Source organism: Rhinolophus hipposideros, assembly GCF_964194185.1.
Source record: "Rhinolophus hipposideros genome assembly, chromosome: 2".
In the NCBI taxonomy this organism is placed as follows: Eukaryota; Metazoa; Chordata; class Mammalia; order Chiroptera; family Rhinolophidae; genus Rhinolophus; species Rhinolophus hipposideros.
The window spans coordinates 12,373,558-12,401,477 of NC_138048.1; the positions used below are offsets into that span (position 1 = coordinate 12,373,558).

Sequence of the window (27,920 nt, forward strand, 5' to 3'; positions counted from 1 at the left end):
CTATGGAATACTCTTAAGTTTACTACAAAGGTTATGAAGTCCAATAGTCAATATATCAATTTGATCGATAATAATTTCACCTTCTGATCGCTCCACAATTCTAAATAGGCAGTTTGATAGTGTTCATTTGCCTGCTTCAGTCCTTCCCACAGTGTCAAGCTGTAATGAAATGATCATAAACAGTTCAACCTGTACTTTTGAAAGGGAATGGGGCCTTTGCACTGACAACAAATACATTAGGTGTTGGGTCAATTGGGATCTAATTTTGCCAACTAGAATAACGTTGACTAGCATGGAAGATGTAATGTGACTTTATCCAGACACTCCTTACTCATTGGAAAGGCTCGAGCTAATATGTGTTTCCCCCCCTAGTTTCAGTAATTTAGTTCCGACCTCAGTGGAACATGCTAGCAGCTCCAGGAAGAGCTGGTCATCCCTAAACAATCCCTGGACTAGCTGGCAAGGGTGTAGGCAAAGGAGACATGATAATGGGATGGTTCTACGGGGACTTTCAAAGTGAGGGTTCTCTGCCCAACCCCCTCCTCCCCACAACAATAAACACGCAAACAAAGGGTCTTAGAAGCCTTTGCCAGAGAGACTAAAAAAATCTGAAGGAATGCCTGCAAATGTTCTTGTTGTATTGACACAACTACTGCATTAAAACTATTGTGGATGGCCATAGATAATATGTGATAATCAGCATGTCCGAAACATCCCAATGATTAAACATGTTCCTCTGGCCATGAGAACTAGAGTGATCTCGTCTAGGTGCTGATTTGTTTCTTGGTGTTAATAGGAACATTAGGCAGAGAGAACATTGCTTTACCCTAATAAAAGATCTCAAATCTTAAATCTGACAAATCACATCAGAAAAACTAAAAGCGTGTTGAATTAATTGGGGTAATCAAAATTCCTAATGATTTCATTTATTCCCAAAATTTTCCTGTCCTTGATGTCACTGTGGTGGACTTGGTTTAGGGGGACAGAAAAACAGATGTTTGGGGTTATAAAAGACAGGTCTCTGAAAAAGGGAAAGTTAATACATTGTGGTTATTACTATTTTTTTAACTTTCACTTATTTGTAAAACATTCTTCTGATCAAGGAAATAATGGTTTCATAAAATGTTTTGATGAATGTGGGAAAAGATATTTGAAGCAAGTAACAATAATCCAAAATCCCATCACCTGGGGAGAACTACCATTTATGTTTTATAACATTTATTCTTCTAGTGTTTTTGCTAATGTGTATATCTGTTTGCTTTTTTAAAACGCAAAACTGATACACTATCAACAGTTTTGTACATAGCTTTTATTAACTGAATTACATCTTAATCATTTTCCCAACTTCATAGCCTTGGAAAACATGTACCATTGACTATATAAATATTCTCTCCTACAGATTTACTGTATTTTAAGTAACTGTTATTTTACTGTCTTATTGTTGTACTTCACTTAATAGAGGAAGTAAAAATAAAGTATGTATTCTACTACTGGATATCAAAGGAAATGAAATTAGAATCTTGAAGAGATATCTGCACCCCTATGTTCACTGCAGCATTATTCGCAATAGTCAAGATATGGAAACAACCTAAGTGTCTGTCAATGGACAAATGGATAAAAAAATATATATATATGTATGTGGGTATACCTTTCATCCATAAAAAAGAAGGAAATTCTGCCATCTGAAGCAACATGAACGAACTTGGAAGACATTATGCTACGTGACATAAGCCAGACAGAGAAAGACAAATACTGTATTGAATCTCACTTATATCTGGAATCTAAAAAACCCCAGTGACTATGTGATTGAGATGGATGTGTTATTTAACTTGATTGTGATACTCTTTTCACAATATATGTGTATCGAACCATCATGTTACATACTTTATATACATACTATTTTTGTTTGTTAATTATACCTCAATAAAGCTGAAAAACTATACTAAAGTCATGTTTCACGATAGAATATAAATAATTTAAAATATATTTCTTATTTATAGAGGAAAAACTTATTCTGTACACAACAACCACATCTTTACTATTTTTATATGAAATTTGAACAAGAGACACATCTTAAATTCAATACCATATTGTATGCTTTGGCATTAAAAATGAATGCAATCAGATTTTAAAAAAGTGAAAATTATGAAATATATTTGAGGTGTGATCAAATACAGAGTTGTTTATATAAAAAAATATTACAATAAAAGACACATTGCCATTAATCCCCCTCAAAATACTTCCTCTCAGTTGGAATGCACTTATCCCATCATTGTTGCCACTTTCTGAAGCAGTACTGGAAGTCCTCTTTCTTGAGTATCTTTAGTTGCATTGTCATGGCTGCCTCGATGTCCTGAATCATTTTGACTTTGGGGAAGAGCCAGAAGTCACACCGCTTACTGTGTTGAATGAAGATCCCTGCCTCTCCTTTGGAGGACACTCGGCAGCAGCATTCACCGTAGTTCTTGATCACAATGGTCACACATCGCTTCTGGTATGGCAATTTCTGTTAAATAAAAACATTACGGTGTGTCCTCATCCACCTTATTCACTGGATCTGGAACTGTGTGACTTCTGGCTCTTCCCCAAAGTGAAAATGACCATGAAAAGTAAACATTTTGAGTCAGTTCAGGACATCGACACAGTCACAACATTGCAACTAAAGACACTCAAGAAAGAGGACTTCCAGAACTGCTTCAGAAAGTGGCAAGAACAATGAGATAATTGTGTTCCAAGCAAGAAGGAGTACTTTGAGTGGGATTAATGGCAATGTATCTTTTACTGTAATACTTTTTTTTAATATAAACATTCACCGTATTTTTTGATCACACCTCTTATGTTGCCTTCTCTTCCCCATGAATCTGAAAAGTGACATCTTATAATGTTTATCCAAGATCATCTTGGTATCAAGCCTGATAATTATTAAATTCCACTATCCCTTTATTGGGTCATTGTGATGGAGGTCTTTTAGACAATATCCAGGGTGCCTTAAAACAAAGAAATACTCTTTAAACTCTAATTACAATAAAAAATACCTTTCCTTACAAAAAATAATTCTCAGGCATATAAACAAAAATGATAAAACAAAAGTGATGAAAAACAACATTTGTAGATATTACGATTTTCTGAAAAGTGTTTTAAAGTTACCAACATGAAACTGTAGATTAGTGCAGCCACTATGGAAAACAGTATAGAGGTATCTCAAAAGTCTGAAAATGGAACTACCTTATGACCCAGCAATTCCTCTCCTAGGTATTTATCTGGAGAAATCCAAAACTCTAATTCAAAAAAATTTATGCACCCCTATGTTTATTGCAGCACTATACACAATAGCCAAGCCATGGAAACAACCGAAATGCCCATTGGTAGACGACTGGATTAAGAAACTGTAGTACCTTTATACAATGGAGTATTACACAGCCATAAAGAAGGAAATATTACCATTTGCAACAATATGGATGGACCTAGAGAACATTATGCTAAGTGAAATAAGTCAGACAGAGAAAGACAAATGCCATATGATCTCACTTATATGTGTAATCTAAAGAAAAGAATAAGTGAATGAACTAATCAGAAACAGTCTCAGAGACATAGAGGAAAAACTGAGGTAGCTAGATGGGGGTGGGGATATGGGGGAAGGTGAGGGGATTAGAAAGCATAGTCAGTAACCACAAGATGGCCACGGGGAAACGAAAGTCAATTTGGGGAATGTAATCAATAATATTGTAAAGATTTTGTAGGGTATCCGATGGACACTTTTCTCATTAGGGAGACCTCCTCAGGGACGATGTAGATGCCTGATCACGGCACTGTACACCTGAAGCTGAACAATAATGAATGTCAACTACGATTTTATATATATATATATATATATATATATATAGTTACAAGAAGTGGAGTACAGCATTAGGAATAGAGATGGTGGAAATGTAATGGCTGTGTGTGATGTCAGAGGGGTAGTGGATGGGAGGAGGCGGGTTGTCACTGTGTGAGGGATATAAATGATAAATGTCTGATTACATTGTTTTGTGCACCTGAAACTAATAAAAAAGGGGGGTAAAACAAACAAACAAACAAAAAAGTAACGTATTGTATGACTCCATTGATAAGAAATGTCCAGCATAGGGAAATCTATGGGGACAGATGTGGGAGGTAAGGCTGATATCTAAAGGACAGGGCGTTTATTTTTCTCGACAAAAATATACCAAAATTGACTGTGGTAATAGTTGTACATATCTGTGAATATAGTAAAAATCATGGATTTGCACAGTTTAAATAGATGAGACCTATGGTAGGTAAATGAAGTCTCAATAAAACAGTTTTTTAAAATCTAAAAAGAAAAAAAAAGTGATAAAAAGAAAATAAATAAGTTCCCAACATAAAACCTCTCATCTAGTTGTAAGAAAATCTTAGACATAAATTTTGATGGGTAATGAGGCTTCCTATCTTTCATCAAATTGCTCAGAAAAATCTTTTAAAACCCTACAAGGGCGCTAGGTGAATATAACCTTTCTGAAATTTTAGCTGAAATGAGGGTAATTTGTCATTCATTCATTCCTCAAATATTGAGTATTTACATGCCAGTCAGTGCTTTAGTTGCAGGAGAGTCAGCAGTGAGCAAAATACAGAGGGTGCCAAAAAAAATGTATACGCATTTTAAGAAAGGAAAAAAACTATATTAAAATTGTAATACAATGAATGACGCTAGCATTCTTTGATTAACGCCATCTGTTGAAGGAACGTCATACTACACCTTAGCAAGGTGAAGTACCTTAATTCTATTCAACTTTGGAAAGTAATACATGGATAACATCTCTTAAAATGTTAGATTTTTGGGGGGGGCACTCCCAGTAGATAAAAATTCTTACTCTTATTGAGCTTACGTGCTAGGAGAGAGAGACTTTAAGAACCATATAGCACATGTAGAATGTTAGATGAGGATAAAGGTTTGGAAGACAGGAAATAGGTGATGTTAGTTGGTGGTGGTATAATTTTAAGTAGGGTGATTAGGAAAGGCTCGAATGGACATGATGAAGGAATAAGCCATTCACATGTGGGCAGAAGAGTTTTCCAGGCAAAGGGAACTAACTACATCTGACCTGAAACAGGGGACACTCTGAAACATTGTTGGAATAGCAGGAGGTAGAAGAATACAAAAGAGTATGGTGCCTGGGTATCCAGGGGAAGTATTTGCATGAGAGGGAGTGATTACCAGTGTCTAATGTTAGATACAGGAAAAGTGAGGATTGAGAGGGGACTACTGGTGATCTTGACAAGGGCGGGTTCCATGAAAGGATGAGATGTTGACGTCTGTCTGAAGAGGGTCCAAAAAAGAATGAGAGAAGAGATATAGGTGATTTGGACAAATCTACTTCTTTTGCATCAGTAATTTCTGCAACAGGATTTGTCACAACTTAAATCATATTACATAAAGGTAATTTATTGTGTGTGTGTGTGTTTACGTGTGTAGAAACACACATTTTATTGTTTCCAATATAATAATATATATATACTATTAATAATGAAAACTTAGACGACAAAATTTTATATTAGTCATCACATGGCCATACACTGAGCAAAATTGAATGTTGGTAACTGGAGATTGTGAAGGTAGACTAATATTTCATATTTATTTGAAAAAAGGTGAGACCTAGGGAAGATTCAAAATTTAGGTAGTAGTTGGAAGATGCAGAAAATATGTTAGCATGTTTACAGACTGAGAGGAGCAAGCGGGTTGGAGTGTTGAATGTAAGAATTAGAGGAGGTTAGTGGACCAAAGTCTGAGAGAAGAGATGAAGGGATAGTATTAAAAATAAAACTGGAAATCAAGGTTTTTACTTGGAGGAGGAAAACCTCTTCTGCATAGTTATGAGCAAAAGGGAAGTTTCATTAAGATTTAAATACCTTTATAAGTGGATTAAAGGTACAGAAATTCAAGTCACCTTTAACGTTTGCCCTGTTAATCCATGGACCTGGGAGACTGAAGTAACCCAGATTAATAAAATACGTAGACAACTCAAACATTATACTCTGTCGACAATCTAATTCTTCTCCCTCACAAATTATAGTTAAAAGGAACAAAACAGACTCATTTATTCTCCTCTTATCCATCCACAGAAATGTGAATGATGAATAAATGGAACAGAGGTATAAGCAATAAAGATGTAGTAAATTTAAAAATTGCACAATAAGATTTAAATAATTATGACATGACTATATTAAGACACTTTTCTCAATGTAAAATCCTCACAAAGTTATAATCTTAGGTTGCATATTTTACACTATACTGATAGAGGACAAATCACTGTGCCTTTTAAAAAACAGGTGATCTAGTTCATTTTTATAACAACCAAAATAGGGATATACCTTACAATTTATGGACTGTCCTAATTTAATTAGCAGGTTTTTTTCTATTTTAGTAATATATAAACTAAGAGTGTATTTTAAAATAGAGTGGGTTTTAATTTCAATGAAATGCTGAATATTACAATACAGGGTTCGTTTAAATTTTTTTTTCAATGTCAGTTCAAGGTGCTTTACTATAATATCTTAATCTTGCATACATTTATTGGTTATTGGGAGTGAATACTGCTTTTTCCTTTTTTTGTTTTTTTTTGTTGTTGTTGTTCATATTTACAAACTCTTTCAATAGAAACTGTATTGGTTTTTATTTCACATATTTTCCTTACCCAGAAATTCAGAGATTGAGTAATCTGGAGGGAAAAAAACCCAAAAGCTTGATGAATGTTCTCTAGTCTTTTATATAATATGAAGAATACTTCATAAGGTTTCACTTTTCAGAGTTTTCATATACTTTATCTTTTCTGATTACTGAACAATTTTAGAAGTAAGCACATTTATACAAATACACACATAAGTGTTTCTTTAAGTGTATTAAACTCATTAATATCATAAATAATGGTTATTTGCCAGAACGTAAAATGAATATAGTACAACATATTTTAAAGGGTTCCGTACTTGGTATAAGGAATGATGAATACCAAAATTAAAGGGATGTGCTTCAAGAAATGTACATCCCAAATGAGAAAAAAATTATACACAATGTTACTTTTGGCATTTGTCACTACCTTTCAGGAGGATTCTCCTAACTTTCTGATTAAACCTGTCTTCTTTTCAAAAAAACAAAAAACAAAACAAAAGAAGCATGTAATTTCTCCTAATCCTACCCCAAACCAGATTCCCCAAGACTGTAATTCAAACCTAATTTTGAAAGTCCAAAACCTCTGACAATTCAGTATTTTCTTACGTTTGGTGCCAAACTATTTGATGGCCAACCTAACTTTAACTGATGTTCTTTAAACTTTTTATTTAACCTACGTAGGGTGTATATTCACATATTTCACTGTAGAACAAGTAGTTTAATTATGGGGCTCTCCTGCAGGCATGATATATATATATATATATATATATATATATATATATATATATATATATATATATATATATATATACAGATATACATATACATATCATATATCATCATATATGTATATATGTGTATATGTATACGTATATCTGTATCACATTTCCTTTCTGAATTTTGAAATGCAACTGGCCTCCAGGCGAGGCAGGATTCGGAGCCTAGGAAATTGACAAGCCCTCAAAGGGTACAGAGTATGAGGTTCCTCTCTTACAAAAGTAACAAGTGACTGTATCCTGCACTTGCTGCTGCAGAAGAACAAGAACCAGTTTCATCCATCAAGGCTGGTCCTTATGACCAGGACCTGATCTTGAGCTAATTTTAATGTTATTATAATGTTATTTTTATTGCTGTTACTCTGACTTCCATCATGCATCTGATGCTATGACAGTTCCAGAGGAACCAAACAAGGAAGAAAAAGTAGGAAAGGGAGGGTCCCGCTCAGGGGGAGGATATGAATGAACCATCAATGGGATGTCACCAATTCCCTCCCCAGCAGGCATAAATACTCCTGATGGGGACTTCCTCAGGGAGACTCATTCTCTGAGTTCACCCACAGGCACTGTCCCCTCAAGTGTGTTGATTCATTTTAAATAAACGGCTTTCGCTTTCCTGCATCTGTCTCCCTCTTGAAATCTTTCTTGTGTGGAAAGAACCCAGTCAGTGCAGCTCAGGGTTGAGTCCTCTCTTGGACATCCCCGTGTGCCTCTGGTGACAAAGGGTTTTGGATGCCAGACAAAGGACATGTACCCAAATCATCTAAGCTTATCTTTTAAATAATGTGGAATTACATGAAGCAGTTTAAGAAATGTCCTGTTCTACAAAGGGTTCATGAACACACTCATACCACTGGTGCTTTGCAGTGTGATGTATGTGAAAAATGGGGCTTATTAGGGGAAAACTTACAAGCAAAGAAGAAGCAGAGCATATAGAGGGTGCCAAAAAAATGGGTACACATTTTAAGAAAGAAAAAAAGTCTATTAAAATGTAATAATTCATTTTCTACTGTATGTAAAATTATAAATTCAAATTTAAAATATTATAAATTATTGTATACAAATAAAACGTTCTTCAGCACTGTACACCTGAAACTAGTATATTAAAATTATACTGATGGTAACCACTTTGAGCACCTCTTGTAATTGCAGAAGTCAAACGTGACTTGTATTTATCTTTTGTTAAGGGTATATACTGAGTATTACACTTTTAATACAGTTTTTTCCTTTCTTAAAACGTGTTGTACATTTTTTGGCACCCTCTGTATAGTCTCTCCTAAACTTGCATGATTTTGCTTTGGCTGGGCAACTTGGACGGAGAGGCCATGATGAGAGGGTACCACTTTTGTTGCACTCTATAAATCTATAAGGATAGGAGAGCAGGAAACTCCTGGGTAACTATGTAACAGCAGGAGTTTCCTGTATCCAGCACTCAGCCTTGGGTATCAGCGGGTTCTTTCTGTCAGCTAATTTATAATTGCCGAATCAGCTTCCCACTAGTAGCAAAAGAGAGGAAGGAATGAGCCTCCAGGGTGATCCAGATTTGCCTCTCATTACTTAGTTAATCCAATCTATAATTCAGACAGGCAAAGGAGAAGAGAGTTTAATTAACTGGATTATAAACATATCACATACCACAAAATCATTATTACTTACATTAGGGCATAGGATATGAACAAACCAACTATTGCTCAATCTATAGAATCCCCAGCCAGCACAGCAAGCAGGGCAGGGAAGATCAACATTTACTTGCCAAGAAATTCAAGTAACAGACAGCTACCTGTAATAATGGAAAATATTCCTGAACTGAGATGCAAATTTGTGATGCACTTAGTAGGAGCTCTCTTATAGGAAATAAACATTAATAATTGCTTTCTTTTTTTTCCTCACTTACTTAGAACTCAAATCAAACATAGACTCATTGCAATGACAATACATTAAGGGATTTCTTTGCATAAAAATACTATTTATTTTTGCATAACTTTGCTTTAAAACAATCAAAATTAAAAATAAAATAAAAAGAACACCAGCTAAAATGACGCATTATATTCTAAAATCCTATTGGAAAATTAATTAACCTTCTGATTACATACACATTTTTATATAATAAAATGTCTCTAAAAGTTAAAATGTGCCCAACTACTATTTAATAATTCATTTTCTACTGTATGTAAAATTATAAATTCAAATTTAAAATATTATAAATTATTGTATACAAATAAAACATTCTTCAGCACTGTACACTTGAAACTAATATAAAATATTGACTATCAACTATAATTAAATATATATGAGGTATGATGAAAAGATACAGTAAATGTTTAAAAAAACTTTTTACAGTAAAAGACACATTGCCATTAATCCCCTCAAATTACCCCCCTCACTTCAAACTCACTTATCCCACCGTTCTTGCCACTTTCTATAGCAGTTCTGGAAGTCCTCTTTCGTGAGTATCTTTACTTCATCCTCCATCATGACAACGCTGTATGACACATCGCTGCTGGTACTGCAATTTCGGTCAAATAAAAACATTATGGTGTGTCCTCATCCACCTTATTCATCGGATCTGGCGTCGTGATTATCTTGACATCTGGCTCTTCCCCAAAGTCAAAATCTCCATGAAAGGAAAACATTTTGAATTGATTCAGGACATTGAGGCAGCCATGAAAGTGCAACTAAAGACATTCACGAAAGAGAACTTCCAGAACTGCTTCAGAAAGTGGCAAGAATGATGGGATAAGTGTGTTCGAAGCAAAGGGGGAGTGTTTTGAATGGGGATTAAATGGCAATGTGTCTTTTACTGTAATATATATATATTTTTTTTTAATTTAAACATTCACTGTACCTTTGATCACATCTCATATATAGGTGTATCTATACAGAGGGTGCCAAGAAAATGTATACACATTTTAAGAAAGGAAAAAACCGTATTAAGATTATGCTGATGGTAACCACTTTGAGCACCTCCTGTAATTGCAGAAGTCAAATGTAACCTGTATTCATCTTTTGTTATCGGTATATATTGAGTATTACAATTTTAATAGTTTTTTCCTTTCTTAAAATGTGTATACCTTTTTTTCTGGCATTATATACCCACACAGTCAATGGTATTGTAACAGCTATATACAATGTTAGAGGGGTAGTAGTTTGGGGAATTTATCAGTTTGTGAGGGGTGTAAATATTCTAGTTCTCATTCACCACCTGTTTCACTGGATGAACCTCTGTTCATGTCCAAATGCTCTGACAGTGGACATGCCCGATAAAGTCTTACTGAAGTAGGCAACGACAGGATTCCAAAATGCTCCTGCCAACCAGTGGATCTGCTGAGAGCTTGTCAAGTAGTATCATCTCGCAATGATACTACTTCCTCTTCAGAAGACAGAAAGAGGAAGTTGGAAAAAAGTAGCAGACATTGCTTCAAGGGTTTGGATATTAGTAAGACACTTGTGTAGTGGGTTAAAGAGTGGCCTCCAAAAGTTAAGTTCAAGGTCTAACCTCCAGTACCCAGGAATGTAACCTAATTCGGAAATAGGATCTTTGCAGATGTCAGTAAGGGTCTTGAGATGAGATCATTCTGGATGCAGGGTGGGCCCTAAGTCCAATGCTGAGTATCCCTATAAGAGATAGAAAAGGAGAGAAAAGCCATGTGAGGATGAGATTGGAGTGATGTGAGTATAAGCCAAGGAAAATGCCAGAGACCACTGACAGCCGCCAGACGCTAGGAGAGAAGCTTGGAACAGATTCTCCCTCAGAGCCTTCAGAAGTAACCAACCCTGCTGACACCTTTTCGCCTTCAGAACTGTGAGAGAATAAAATTTCTGTTGTTTTAAGCCACCAAGTTTCATATAGGAGCTCTAGGAAACAAAAATATCCTTGTAACAGTAAAAAGCCCAAATTCTGGACAGCACAACTAGAACATAATTGGGCAAAATTTCACTTTGATAATGCTCTAAAACAACCATCATAGTACCTACCATGAAAAAAACTCTTATGTCACATGTTGAAAATGTGACCAGGCAATTAACCTATCAAATGAAGGCAGTTGATCAAGTTTTACAAACACTAATATTTCTGTACCGAATTATATTTAGAGAAAAAAATGCTTCTTTATTTTTTGTCTATGAAAAACACCATTGCAGCCCAAATTGTAATGGGCTACTTCCCCTCCAACTTGGACTGAGGACATTTAGGATGGCTGGATACTGTGGAGAATGGAGGGAGCATTCCCTGAGTTAACCGGACCATCATTATAAGCCCCAGATAATTTCTACGAACTGGAAATGAAAATCAAGAGTTCCTATGACTTGCAACTTTTTTCATGAAAATCTTAAAATATGGAATTTTATGTAAAAATCCTGATATTAAAATGTCTTTATTTTGGTAAAAAAAACACTGAGCAAGCTAAGCAAAAAACATATCTGAAGCTGCATATGGCCTGTCAGCGTTGTTTACAATCTCTGCTCTGTGCAAAGTGCTCTAGAGAATTGTCACGTCCAGCACAACACAGGCAGTGAGTGAACGAGAAGGGCTGCGAAGGGTTAAGAAAGAAACCGAAATCAAGAAAGTTATGAAACCGGGGGCCAAGGGTCTCACGGCCTCAAAGGACTGAGAGCCCCGAGTCGGGCCACCTTGTGGCTTTTATTGATGTACACACAAGGCAGTAATATTGTTTTCTCCACGGTCTGTGAATTTTGTACATTATACTAGGAAACTGATTCGAACGAGTCACCCTTGCCTGCAAACAGCGGAACCGTAAGTCTCAGGATGTACCTCCCCAAGGGACAAAACCTTTATGCTGAAACTTACTGATATGAATAGATGGAGAACTGATGTTAACAAATCATTGAATTTCTTCCCAAGCAGGTTGTGGAAAGGAATGCAGCCACAAAGGCAGAAACTCTCCTTAGCCGGGGGAAGGTGGGGGTCTATGCCCATCTCTATCAAACCGGTGGGTTCTCCTGTTGGTGCCCATGAGGCTGTACCTGGCTTAGGATGTTCCCTCCGTGGGGAATCTTACCCATCATTGGCTGACCAGCCATCCCTTGGGGCCACACAGGGAGACATAAGGTGTAAGCACAAAGGTGAAGCAATGTTCCTGAAAGTATTAGTCTCACAGACTCTCCTTTCTTTAGAGGTAGGTACGAGGGGACAGACGGATAGGCTGCTGCGTGACAACAGAGAATACAAAGGATTATGGTATTCTGGGGCTGCAAAGAGACTTAAGAGATAGTTATAAGGAAATTTTCATAAAGTTTCAAGTGAATTGTGGAAGCCCTGGAGTTCTTTCATGAAACTGTCCAGAGCATTTAGTTCAACAACATTTGCTCTAGATCAATACTTCTCACACTTTAGTAAAAATCACCTGGAGGATTTGTTAAAACAGACTTCTGGGCCCTATCCTAAGAGATCTTTATTTTCCCCCAGCTTTATTATGGTATGATAATCAGTATATATATATTGGTTGTAAAATGTGATTGTTTTAAAAAGAGGCACAATCACAGATTCTGATTCAGTTGGTCTGGGGTGTGGCCAAAGGGTCCAGGGACCACGCTTTGAATAGCATTGATCAAAGCAAACCTCTTATTTTGAGGCAAGACATGTAGCCTATGTAGGAAATTGACAGCCCCTCTAGGATACAACATGAGGTGCCTCACTGGTTACACAGGTGACAAGTCACTGTGTCCACCACCTGCAGCTGGAGAACAAAAACCAGTTTCTTCCAGCAAGGCTGATCCCTATACCCTGGAACCTGACCTTTAGCTAATTATTATGTCATTATAATCTCATTTGCATTGCAGTTACTGTGACTTCCATCATGCATTTGTCACCATGATAGTTCCAGAAGAACCAAATAAGGAAGAAAATGCATGAAAAGAAGGGTCCTGCTCAGGGGAGAGGATGAATGAACCATGTCAATGGGACGTCACCAATTCCTGCCCTGGGAGGGATAAATACCACTGATGGTGACTTCCTCCATGCAATTCTTCTCTGAATTTGCCTGCACTTTCCTCTCAAGTATGCACTTGCATTTTCAATAAATCACTTTCAGTTTCCTACATCTGTCTCATTGCTGAATTCTCCATTCACATGGAGACAAGAACCCAGTCACTGCCTCTCTGGGTTGAGTCCTCTCTTGGACAGCCCCTTGAGCCTCCAGCAACAATTTTACAGGCGAAAGCAACAAAGCCCAGAAAGGGAAGTGATGTGCCAAACACAGGAGTCAGGAAAGTGAATAGAAGGTGAGGCTCTGGAATCCATATTCAGGGATCACTCCATACGGTTTCCTCAAACAAGTCATTGTTTCTAGACTTTTTTCCACTCCTGATCACCATGGTATAGTTTACCAACCACAAGACTATCACATAAATTTTCATTTGTGACATGTTTTCTTTTTTAAACAGATACAATTGATCCTGTTTCTAGATTTTTAAAAAATATACACTATCCCTCAATTTCTAGATTTTTTTTAAAACTATAAACATAGTGTGTACCCTAGAGTACTTACAATCTTACTGAGGAGACCATTTTCGGTCCACTAAAAAAAAAACAGCCTATAATACTAGCAATATAATAAATCCATAATAGTCAGATCTCTTTGTGCTATTTTGGTAGTGAATGCTTCATACAGAAAATGAAATATGAACTCAGCCATGAAGGGTCAGTAACATCTAGGCAGAGAGAATAGAGAAAACACGGGAAGCAGGAGGAATAATAATAGAACAGGTGTAGAAATGAGAAAATGATCAACATTCTGGTTTGGCAGATTAAATTCCAATATGAATTTAAAAACTTAGGTTTTGGGAAAGCATTAAACTATAAGAACTGCATTCTTTTGTGTCAAGAGCTTCAAATACTGTTATATTTAATTTAAATATGTGTTGATTTTTTTTGTTTTACACTACAGCCTCACAGTGACATAATTTTGGAATTCAAATTAGTTGAACACATTTTAATTGGAATATAAAGACATATAAGTATCCTGAGAGATCTGTTTAGTTCTTCCAGAAATAGCTTGCAGATATCAGGGACAACAGGACAAAAAGGCAATATCGTTTTTCTCTTGGATGTGCAGGCAAAGTAACTTTCTGCTAAAATGTAAACAACATATAGGTTTTGTGGTGACCATAAAAATGCACAACTCAGTTCTCCTCCCACAGGGAGCACAGCTGACCAACAGACCACTTGCTGCCCCTCCCGATCCACTAATGTATTAACATGGAGGCCACTTTCCCCACAGGTTGCTCCCAGCCAATGAATGAGCATGGCAGGGAGTGAAAAAGCAGGCCCATTATGAGAACACATAGGACACACCATTGGGTGACATTGGTTGTGGACTTCCCATTTATTTGATGGAAACTTTTATGGAATAATTCTGCAGTCCAAGACACTGCCTACCCAATTCTTCCTTCTTCTTTTCTCACAGGAATCAGACTTACATTGCTCACCAAGCCCTCTTCTTTATCTTTTATAGGCCTTTCCTCAGTAACTCCCGAGTACATCTAATCATTTCTTGGAGTCTGTGTCCTTGGAGAACCTAGACTAACAGGCAGATTAAGTGGGTCTGAGACTGTATTTCACTGTGAACTTATACGTTATTAGTACACATAAAAATCCACATACTCACTCGTATCATGAAATAGAGGAAAACTAAGGGAATAACCACCAGAATAAAGAGTGGTAAAGCTCCCACAATGACCAAAACTTTTCCAATAATATCCAGTGCACAATTCATTCAGATCAGTAAGTAGTAATACAAATGCATATCAACTATAAACATGTCCGGAAAATTTGATACCAGGTCACTTCATTTTGAATTTCTCATAGTTTAAAATGAAAGGAAGAGAAGTATATCATTCAATGCAAAAATAAAAACCATTTACTCACATGTGACAATCTGATAATTAAATAAGTCTAACTACATGGTTGATGCCTTCCCCAGTACTTTTCCACGTATTCTTCTCCATGGTCAATTGTAACCATTAAGAGGGTGTTCTAGTAACAAGATGCCTATGGTCAAGCAATTTGTATTCCACAATGACAACTACCCTGCACATAATTTATAAGATTAAAGTCAGACTCCACTGGGAAAAAAAAGAAAGAAAGAAAATTAAAAGACAAAAAAAAAAAATAAAAGAGTCCAAATGCCAGTATTGGGTGTTCAAGGGTATTGGCCTAACACTATTTACTGCTTAAAATTGTAAAACATTCCTGGGCCACTTATTCACTGAAAACCTGTCCAGCAGCCTTTTTGGGTAGTCAGATCCTACAAATATCAGAAAAGGCAGGAAAATACAATAATCTTCTTTTACAAAATTAGAACCTGAAAGATGAAGGTGAATAATGGGAATAAGAAAAGGACATGGGAAGGTCATGCATCAATACACATATAATTTAATGAAATCTATGTTCGTGGTATAAGGTATGACTTAAGAGAATCCAGGGAATAGGAAGCCATCCAAACTTGAAGAGATGGACCACTGATACAAAGAATGGTGATGGAATTGTATTAATTCTCAGTCTTGTTCTGAGATTTCCCTGATTATCTCACATACCAAATGGTGTAAAAGTATCATATTCATGTGTAACTTCCTGCCTATCTTTAGAACGTATCTTCCCATATTCTTGTCTGCTCCAGACCTAATCATTTGACACGCTACTACATAAAAACAATAGCTATTTATTAGAGTCATGGAGAAAGGTCCACTGAGAAGGACAGAATGCTGGTGATTAAGTTCTACTAATTTTCAAAGAACAGCGTGTACATTGGTACGATTAAGCAAAATTTAATATTTTTTCAAGCACTCATTATGATAGATATCTTCATTTACATTTTCATGTTTAATCCTCATTTCTTCACCTACACACAACATTAGCAATATGTGGCTATCGAGTACTTGAAATGTGGCTACCATAAATTGAGATTTGCTTTTAAGCATATGATACAAAACAGATTTTGAAGGCTTTGTAAGAAAAAAAAGAATTCAAAATATTTAGTTAACAATTTTATATTAATTATAGTTTGAAATAATGTCTCAAATATTCTGTTAAGTAAAATGTATTATTATTTCAACTGTTTCTTTTTACTTTTTTATTGTGGCTACTAGAAAATTTTAAATTACCTATGTGGTTTGCATTATATTTCTGTTATACAGTGCAATTATAAGTGCTTACTAGTAAACACAAATGGGGAAAACCTACAGGTAAGCAGAGACACTGTGGGAAGCTCCACCCATCCCCCATTCACCATAAGCAAGTTGATTGTTTTCTTAAAGGCAGACTGATTAAAATCCAGATATCTACATATAGATTCACAGTTCCTTCCCCTTCTCACAATAAGCCACTGATTCTTAAACTGTGTGCAAGAATTGGAGTTGTAAATACCAAAGCACATAATCTTCTTAGATTCTTTCAACAATTTTCAAGGGTTATAATTGTGTGTGTAAGATTTTACTCTGTTATACATCAATTACAAATGTCCCAAGAATTAGAAATAAAATAATGAAATCTAAATGTAATCCCATTTTTTCATGATAATATTTTTTATAAATGTGATTATAAGATAATAAATATAGATTATCATTTTTAGGTATGCTATTTAATAAGATATAGCTTTACTTATGCTGGTGAACCAAATGATGATCTGGCCTATGGGACTGCATCAAAACTCTGAAGTGGGAAGTGCAGCACATTATCCAATAGCTGAGCATGCAAAGTTCAAGAGGCAACCGGGGACCCTTTGCTGAGTGCATAAGCTCCGCAACAGACAAAAGAGACCTAAGCACAAACTGTTATCAGGGCGATGTTACCACCTTAAAGGAGTTTTGTATTTTAACTCTCAAAAGGTTACCTATAATAACATTTATTTTTAATGGAGAACTTACAACTTGTCATTTTGGACCAAACAAAGTATAAATGTATATGGTGCATTGAAAACAAATACAGACACTCTGATGGGTTGTTATGCTATCAGAACAGGAGTCTCCTTATTCATCACAGGCATAGGTTCTAGATAAATGCACAAAAGATAAGCCATCAACCAGGTTCACAGAACTTTAGAACCTATTTATTTTATGATATCTGTGAGACAATGTGGTGTCGAAAGCCAAATAATTTTAGTTCTCCTGGCTTTTTGGTCCATGGTACAGTTGTATTTTCTGGCCACCTTATGACTGATGGGACCAAATGAATAGTTCCGAACGATAACTTGAGGGAGAAACAACACTAGATACTTCCATGTTAGAGGATTTAATTGCTGGTATCAGACCTTCTAAAGCCCCTATTCCCATTGTGCAGCACCTGCCAATATTTCAAACAGTAGGTGGATTGCTTCTTCAACTTGGGTCCCCAGAGTAAGCAGAGTCCCTTTCCTGGGTCACAATGGACACATGGTATGAGGGAGAAATATTTTTATTTTATTTTTTTGTCTCTTAAGCTACAGAGATGTAGTTGGAGGGAGGGTTCTTCTTATCACAACTTAAAAGGCAGAGAATATAAATAATAAACACACAGTTTTAGTGAAAAAGTTTGGAAAACAGTTATTAGCATTTATTGCCTATTGTTAGTTGCATATTGCATATTGTTATATGCAATTGCATATTAATTGCATATAATAATTGCATATAATAATTGCATATTATATGCATATTGCATATTGTTATATGACAAAAGACTTGGGTAGGTCTTTTCTGAGCTATCCAGGTGTGTAAGAAGAAATGGAAGGACAAAAAGTCCCAAAATGGGAAACTTGGAGGACTGGAAAACAAAATGATTCAATACAATGATTGGTTCAAGAATGGATATGTGACTCAGATTATTTCAAGGAGAGTAATTTCTAGATTTCTATGGAAGGAAGTTCTTTGAAAGACAACAGTTCCATCACCATATGAAACCTGAAAATTAAGTCAACAGAAAAATGAGGGGCTAGCCCAGTGGCGCAGGCGGTTGGAGCTCCGTGCTCTTAACTCCGAAGGCTGCCGGTTCGATTCCCACATAGAACAGTGGGCCCTCAACCACAAGTTGCCGATTAGACTCCCGCAAGGGATAGTGGGCTGCACCCCTTGCAACTAGCAACGGCAACTGGACCTGGAGCTGAGCTACGCCCTCCACAACTAAGACTGAAAGGACAACAACTGGAAGCTGAACGGCACCCTCCACAACTAAGATTGAAAGGACAAAAACTTGACTTGGAAAGAAATCCTAGAAGTACACACTGTTCCCCAATAAAGTCCTGTCTCCCTTCCCCAATAAAATCTTTTAAAAAAAATGAGTAGAGATGATACATAAAGAGAAGTGGACACTACATTTGAGCCTGAGGATGAAGACTTATGAAGATGGTGGAGTCGATATACACTGTGCCTGTGTCCTTCCATGTACACATTAAAATCACAATTAAATTATAGAACAATCAACCTGGAGAACCATCTGAAGTCTAGCTAAGCAGAAGTTCTACAACTAAAAATCTAAAGAACAAGCCAAGGCTGATAGGAGGGATGGAGACGTGGAACCAGCCCCAAGCCTCCATGTGGTGGATGAGAATCAGGAGGAATATCTCACCATGTTGGTTCCCCCAGAGTAGTGAGGGACCCCAGCTCCCCAAACTAGGCTCCGCAGCCCGGAGTACTGATGCCCAGAAAAGGAGCCTGCACAACACCTGGCTGTGAAAAACAGTGGGAATTCCAACACTTCAGGTGGGATGGAAGGCTGTGGGAAACTCAGACGTCCTCTTAAATGGCCAATGCACAAACCCACTCACTTGCAGGCACTCACCTTGGGCTCCAGCAGAGGGACAGTGATGCTGGGGTTCTCAGAGACACATTCATGGTTTGAGGGGAGGACAGGAAGATAGTTGGCATTTTCCGCAATGTGGAGTCCTTCTCCCATGCAGTCAGCAGGCAGGTGCCATCTTTCCTGTGTTGAGCCCGCCCCCCACAGGCCAAATCTGAATCTGATTGGTGTGGTGAACTCCACTGCTCCGCCCTGCTGACTCAGCTGGAACCCCAACTCGCACACTTTCTCGCATCTGCATTGTACTCTTTTTTGAAAACTACCAAAGTCTGGGGCCCCAGGTGGGTGGTGACTGGCCTCAGTTTGCTGAGACTTTTCCTGAGTAGTTTCAGACTCAGCACTGGCACCAAACCAGTGTCTACATTAACCTGGTAACTACAATTCTTCCCACTCTAGTGACTCCCTTACACCCTGCCTTACCCAACTTATATACCACACGAAGCTCTATCAGTGGCTGAACTTTAAGGGAGACAGCAGGTGGCAGCAGACCTCTGGGTGTCCTGGTTTTTTGAGGAGTTACCCCAAGCCTGATATTGGTGGCAGCCATTCTTGGTTGGCAGCGTGGCCTCTCCTACACACCACCAGGGCTATCACAAGCAGCAAACAACTGCAGATCACTTTATAGCTCTGTGGGGACAGAGCCCCAGAGAGCAGTTTCCAGGCTCTTGGCTTCACATAGAAAGGTGCTGGCTCAGGTAGTAGATAGTCATCAGCTGTGACTAGTTGGCCATTGGCTGTTACCGGTTAGCTATTAGCCACTGATATAACTGCCGTGGCTGAGCTAGCAAAGTGGTGGTGTAGGGGCATGGCGTGGCGGAGTGTGGATTATGGATTACAGAGAGGCAGATTGCAGCTAGCAAGCGAGGTTTGTTAGCAGAGACAAGTGGACACGGCGGGTTGAGGATTGTGTGGCTCTTGCCTCCTGTGTCTCCAACCCAGCCACCAGTGAGACTATAGTGGTATGACTCCCCTATCTATGGCTCTGTGGGTGTTCTTTTTGGCCCCAGCATATCCTGCATTCTTATGTGGGGAGTGGGACTAGAGACCCCATATGCCACCCCGCATGACAAGCTCTGTGGGGACAAAACCCCAAAAAACAGTTTCCAGGCTCTCGGCCTCACATAGAAAGGTGCTGGCTCGGGTAGTAAATGGCCATCAACTGTGATCAGATGCCAGCAGCTGTGGCTAGTTGGCCGTCAGCTGTAACCCGTAGGCCATTGGCCACTAATATAACGGCTGTGGCTACACTAGCAGAGAGGAGAATGGGGGCTAGCAAGAAGATGGTGGCTGGCAAGCGCGGACTGCTGTTAGGCAGATTATGTAGATCCTGCTTCCTGTGTCTTCAGCCCAGCCGCCAGCAAGAATATATTGGTTTGATTCCCCTATCTATGGCTCCATGGGTGTTCCTTTTTGGCCTTACCGTGTCCTGCGTTCTTGGGCGGGGAGTGGGAGCTGAGACCCTGCACGACAAATGGCGCAGCGAGCAGGGTCTCCTGCGTGACACATGGAGTAGTCGGCAGGATACGGTGCTAGCCAAAGCTTTCCGAAGGGCAGTGGAGCAGTTTGTGCGTCTGAAAGCTCAGTCTGAGGAAGACCAGGAGGAGCAGCTGCCGGAGAGCTCGATTCCCGTGGAGGGGTGGAAAGATGTGGATGGTTCCCCAACCAGCAGAGGCCGGAGAAAGCGGAGAAAGCGAAGGTTGTTGCCGCCCTGTGGGCTGGGAACTGCTTGCTGAGGCAGCCCGGATGCGGGACTTGTCCCAGGAGGAAATGCATGCTGAGTCCTCCGTGGGAGATGAGGGTGAGGTCAAGGTTATCCCTCACCCCCAGGACAGCCCTGACGAATGACTATGGACTATGGGGAATTGCCTTCTATCCCTGATTTAATGAACGCTTGACTGTTTGGGAACATACCACCATGTAGTGGGACTGGTTAGATGTTTGCTTTTGTGTCTTGACTGGCCACCATTGATAATATGTAAGCACCTTGATGTGAGCCACTGTTGTTCCAGCACGGTACCCCGAGAGGCCCAGAGAGAGAGTGGCAGTGCCCTGAGAGCCCTGGCTGTGTCCAGGAAGTCTGGCTGTGCCCAGAGAGAGTGGCAGTGCCCTGAGGCCCTGGCTGTGTCCAGGAAGTCTGGCTGTGTCCAGAGTGGCAGTGTCCTGAGAGGCCCTGGCTGAGTCCAGGAAGTCTGGCTGTGCCCAGAGAGAGTGGCAGTGCCCTGAGGCCCTGGCTGTGTCCAGGAAGTCTGGCTGTGTCCAGAGAGAGTGGCAGTGCCCAGAGAGGCCCTGGCTGTGTCCAGGAAGTCTGGCTGTGTCCAGAGAGTGGCAGTGCCCTGAGAGGCCCTGGCTGTGTCCAGGAAGTCTGGCTGTGCCCAGAGAGAGTGGCAGTGCCCTGAGAAAACCTGGCTGTGCCCGGGGAAACAGGTGGTACCCTAAGAAGCCCAGGATGTCTGGCTGTGCCCAGAAGTACTGGGGTGGTGCCCTGAGAAACCCTGGCTGTGCCCGGGGAGACTGGTGGTACCTTAAGAAGCCCAGGAAGTCTGGCTGTGCCCAGAAGTACTGGTGGTGCCCTGAGAAACCCTGGCTGTGCCCAGAGAGCCTGGCTGTGTTCAGGATAGTGCATTCACCTCCAGGCTCCTTGCACAGGGCCCCTCGCAGAAGACGCTTGTCGCGTAGATTGTGAGGCGAGACCCTGTAGGGGTGGAGTGTGGGGACAAAACCCCAAAAAACAGTTTCCAGGCTCTCGGCCTCACATAGAAAGGTGCTGGCTCGGGTAGTAAATGGCCATCAACTGTGATCAGATGCCAGCAGCTGTGGCTAGTTGGCCGTCAGCTGTAACCCGTAGGCCATTGGCCACTAATATAACGGCTGTGGCTACACTAGCAGAGAGGAGAATGGGGGCTAGCAAGAAGATGGTGGCTGGCAAGCGCGGACTGCTGTTAGGCAGATTATGTAGATCCTGCTTCCTGTGTCTTCAGCCCAGCCGCCAGCAAGAATATATTGGTTTGATTCCCCTATCTATGGCTCCATGGGTGTTCCTTTTTGGCCTTACCGTGTCCTGCGTTCTTGGGCGGGGAGTGGGAGCTGAGACCCTGCACGACAAGCTCCTACCAGGTTGTCCCCAGCTGGTCACAGGCAGTGTTTATGGATACAATATTTTGAATCTCTGAAGATATTAACTAGACATTTTAAGTTTCTGTTCCAAATATAATTGATTTACTTCTGGGTTCAGCTGCTCTATTTGTTGGCTCTTATTTACTCTGTTGGTTTAATTAAAATACATGACCATCCATCAGTATCAGTTTAAACGTGCAGTAAAGACATGATTCATTAATAGAGTTACCTAGTATGGCTTTCTTCTGCCATTGCATATATTAATGTCCCCCAACATTTCTCTGAATGGCAAGGCTGCTTCAAATTCCAATTAAGTAGATGGTGTGACACTGGAAGTTTTGATATTGGCTGGAGCTTCTCCAAAGCCACTGAAGGAGGATATCTTCTATGTATGTCCCACACTCTAGAAACCCTAATTTCCTCTTTAGATAACAGCTTTCTAGTTTTCATGGTACTGCTCCTATGCCAGTTGCTGTATACATTGGTGATGGTGGATGCTGTAGAAAAAGCTGACGGGCCAGAACAATGATCTCGTGAATTACTTTGAATGTTTTTATGCATCTCAATCCTATTTTCTCCAACTGTGATCACAAATTTAGTGTTTCTTCACAGCTCCACTGAACATCTCCTTCTTCTGTTAAAACTTCTCCAGTATCTGTTCCTGGCTATGGGTTCTTCTACTCTTGATTATGTCAGTATAACTGCTTATGTAGAAATTTATTACTCTGAAATCCCCTGAAGACTTTCCTTTTATATATATTCACTGTCATTTCAGTAGAATTTTGTGAGGTAGGTAAAATAAATGATCCACTTACTCATCTTAAACTGGAAGTAGCAGTGTATTCTTTAAACACTGTACTTGGGAAATAAGGTGCCTATATTTTACACATTGGATTGGAGAAAGGATATAATAATGAGGCATGAAACACAATAGATAGGAATATTCAGAGTGTCCTAGAGATTCTAAAGCAAATAGCTGTGACCCAGAGAAACAAAAAATGTTCGGGGCTGTTTCTTTTTCAGAAAATGAAGTAGGATCTTTATTATTGTTATAAAATATAGATCTAATGTTTTCTGCTTCAGTACTCTAGTTTTGTTTGAATGTTAGCCTTCTATATTATTCATAGTAGGCCTCTGGTATTAAAATGTGAAAATGCTGTTTATACTTTAAAGCTTCTAAAAAAAAAAGTGAGTTAGGATGATTATCAGTGAATCACAGCCTGCTTTTGATTGGACCAGATTGTATAAGATGTAGCTGTGGTCTACTGAGAAAAAAAAATCAGAAATAATAAGTTTTCATTTCTTAGGCTTGCCCTATTTATGGATAATTTATAATTGCATTTAATAACAAATCTTGAGAAAACCTTAATTTTTTTAAATATAAAAAATTAAAAATGCAGAAAAAAATTAGAGCAGATACATATATTTTCTAATGACTGTGATCATTCCAAACAAAAAGTCAACCAGGATAAAATCTTTTTGATTAAACTGTCCACAGCCTGTTGCCTTTGTTACAAAGCATTTCCTATGTCTGCTGAAAGTTAATTAGCAAAAAGACTTTACAAAAATAAAATTGTGAACACTAAAGTTGCATACCTGTCTAGTATAGGAAATGGTATTTGCTCACTTAAAATACTCTTCAAAAAATATTGAATCTCCTTTAAGGCTGTACCATGAACTCACTGGATTAGTATGGGTTTAACTCTCATATGTATTTTTTGATAGAAATAGATATAGAGATGTATGTATAAATAGAGGTTTCTCTAGCTGTTCAGCATCTAGGACTCTATATCTATTTTTCCTCACTGAGTTGACAAGTACCAGCCAAAAAACCTCAACTCTGACTGATTCAAAACCAAACACGTAATTCCTATTCTTCCATACTATAGGTAATCCTTATATCTCATTTATGTTATTAAAGTAACACCTCTTTCCCCAACGAATGTTAACAGAATAACAATACAAAAAAATCTATCTCACAATATTCGCTTACTTTTTGATGGAAACACAAGCAGTACTATCACCACACGATAAAGATAAGATGGGAGAGAAGAAAAGAGAAGCAAAGCCCTAAGTTTCATATTTTTTATTTTATCTTCATTTCCTTTTACTAAAAGTATGTATCTCTTTCTGTTTTCCCTGCGAATATCCTTAGATAACACAACTCCCTCCTAGATGACTGTCATTCTCTCCAAAGGTGCCTTCCTTTCTTCTCATAAACACACAAAAAATTGTCTCTATTTAAAAATCTTCTCTTTAGTTGTACTATACTTTTGCGTATCCTTTTTCTTATTCTTTCGAATCACTTAACTTGTTTGAGGACAATATGCCTCTATACCTTAATTATCAAACAATTATTCAACTATCTGCAATCTGTATTCTTTTCCCACCTCTTTCTTTATGATGTGTCTTTGACTAAATTCGGGGTCTTTTTCTCAATTTTTTTCTCCTTAACATTTCTGCAGCATTTCAGAACCATTGAGAACTTCCTTGAAACACTTTGTTTGGCTTTTGTTACATCATACTTATCGTGCGGAAGGCATCTCATCGTAGTATGGGGTTTCCCAAAGGATATTCTGTGGAACACAAGTTGCTCAAAATGTAAATGGGGAACACAAGAAAAAAAAAGAAATTCCACGGTCAAATGGATTTGAGAAACAGTGTATTAAATAGAATTAAATTGGTCAGTTTATTGTAAAATATCTCAAAACTTTTAATGAAATAAAGAAAATGTCAGAAGCACAGAAAAATATAGCTCTGTTTCCTAGATCTATTGGAATATAGAGCCCTTGTTTATGGAGCATCTCTGCTGTTTCATGTACAACTCTTTTGGAAATGTTAATTTAGTAGTTAAGAACAGAGATTTTGGAATCAGATAGACATGGATCCAAATCCTGTCTCTGAAACTTTCTAGCCATAAGAAATTGTGCGTATTGTTTATTTTCTCCATTGTGAAATAATAGGTAACATTTATTGCACTCTTTCTAGATATGCTTAGCACTTTTCTACATGCTCTACATGTATTATCTAATTTAATCACTGGAACAATGTTTGGTTAGAGATTATCTGTATTATATAAATGATAAAACTGAAAGTTTAAGTAACATGAACTTTAAGGAGTCACTCATTAGAATATATGTTAACGGAATTAATCAATTAGTTTAAAAGATATAAAATTGCCACTTTTATGGATCATACAAGGTCAGATATTGGCAATTTCATTTGGTTCAACCTCTAAAATAGTTTGGGTTTCCCAGCACAGATCAAGCATTCACTTTATTGTGGTTGTTGTTTTATCTCTTTCTACCTCTCTGATCAGGAACTTATTTCTCCTCGATTTCTCTGAAGCCAGTCCCATAATTGGGTCTATGTGGGAATTCCCCAAGAATCTGTCATTTCCTCCTGTGGTCCTTAAACCTCATTCATAGTTATCACATCTTCTCTCATGGCTTCATTTATTATTTCTATAGAATGACTCCAAGTCTCAGTACAACCACACAGCTATAGAATGTTAAGAGCCTGGAGGAAATGTAGATATTTGTAGTCACACAGCAACCTAGCAGTCTGTCCCCTCCAATCTTTCCTTAGGGAAAGGTGACCCTGCGGGATTGTCCCTCATTGGGGTTGAGTTTATGCTACTCTAAGTCTCCATGTTTAGTCCTTGTAAGCAGGGTCTGCAGTCAAAGACGGGTAAGATTTCTCACGGGAGAAACAACTTAAGCCAGATTGGACCCCCCTAGAACCCACATGAGCTAATGTAAAGTTAGGAGGTAGCTGTGCCCCTTCTTCTAAGAAGCTGCTGACGCATGCCTCAGCTGTTGTCCTTTACCCTCAGGTGTAATGTACCTATTAGAACAATAACATCTGGCCCCTCCTGTTTGGCTCATGGGATAATCTCATCTTGTGAGATTTGTTCCCCGGGATTGTACTTACCACACCTTGGTCATTTGGGGGGTGGTATGCATCGGTTGCTTTGGGACGATTATGGGATTTGGAATGAAGGATTATTGTGTGGTGTAAGAGTTTCGCAGACCCTGCCCCTAATCATGTGATCTCTATTGTGAAAAATCAATAAATACCCACGGTGACCCAATTCGGGGCTCCAGTACCTTGAGGCTGTGAGTCCTTTGGTCCTCTGTGATTTAACTATATTTGAGTCTCTGTCTCTTTGAGAGTTTAACCCTCGCCGCCTCCCTCGCCTTCCCACGGCTTGTGTTGTGCAGGACGCAACAGATATTACCTAGTCTAAGCCCCACATTTTACAGAGGAATGAAATCTGCTTCCCAAACTTCTAGACATGCATTTAAAGCTGCCTACTGGGGTCGGGGCAGGAGAAGAATGCACCCACACTTCCTATTAAATGTTTCCAGAATTAAATTCACCATTTCTCTTCCCTACCAATTAAAACTTCCTCCTGGTTTTGTTATTTTTGTCATTGTTCACCCAAAACGAACTTCAAAATCATGACTGATGTTCTCTTCTTACTCACCCTTCAATTACCAATTCTTGTATATGTTTTCTTCACTGCAATGCCTTTCCTATCCATCCCTTTTCTCCAATAGATTGCAACTCTGACCATGCGTTCGTTTGTTCATTCATTCATTCATTCATTCATTCATTCATTCATTTATTCATTCAAACATCGTTTATTTATTCAATCCCATTCTATTTCCTACTCATTATTTAGCAGTAGTCTAGATGCTTTGAGTGAAATGGAGAGGGATCAGATAAGAGATCTTTCTACAGCAGATTATCTGGACTCCTGAAAACACTGGATTATTCCTTCTCCACTAATCCCAACTTTTCCTTGGTCCCTGACTTTAGTCCCTCCAATAAAAATCCATCTTTTTTTCTTTTTTAATCACTGCTAATTTATTCTCAGTAGTCTCAAATATAACTCAAATTATGTCACCTCTTTCTCCTCAAATTCTCAGCTTTCCACTACCTCTTCCAGCTATCACCTCCAACATCTCCAAACTACCTTCCCAGTTCTACTTGCCCTATTGCCCTACCAATAACCTGAAGACCACTAAAACTGACATCGTCACTTATGCTTACATCTTCTTTACCTTCCCATCCCTGACTTTACTCACATCTTCCACTCTGCATCTATCATCTCTCTCTCCTTCTCTGTGATCTCAATCTGACAACATTCAATCCATGTTTTTAGTGTCACCTCAAATGCCTCAAATGCCAACTATTCCTTAGAAACTACCTTAATCTCTCAACCAAATATAGCTTTCTCCTGCTCTGTTCTCCTCACAGTGCTTTCTTTTACTAATTATAACACTTACTGTTTGCCATGTAGTTTTAAACTTTACTTATAATGTAGTTTTTAACAGACTTACTGATCTTCACATCAATCACACAAGCATCACATGTGCAGTGAGTAGCCATGTAGTGAAGATTTTTGACTCCTGAATGACAACATATCAGCCTCAGTTTCCTTAGCTATAAAGTGGGAATAATCTCACCTTTCTAAATAATTATTGTGAAGATTAAATAAACAAATAAAGTTTTTAATGCAGGCCATGTAGCTGACACATATGAATTGTAGTTTACTCTCTTAAATATGGTTAATTAA

At 38.5% G+C, this 27,920-nt stretch overlaps 1 pseudogene across 1 annotated transcript; it reads right to left on the reverse strand.

The window, feature by feature from the left end:
* On the reverse strand, positions 1-27,733 carry LOC308506452 (ATP-binding cassette sub-family C member 2-like; annotated as a pseudogene). Its single transcript has 5 exons — positions 27,685-27,733; positions 9,094-9,217; positions 6,612-6,713; positions 2,844-2,987; positions 1-159 (listed from the first exon to the last, which is right to left on the reverse strand). The product of its transcript is annotated as an ATP-binding cassette sub-family C member 2-like (transcript).
* Positions 27,734-27,920: the final 187 nt, after the last annotated feature.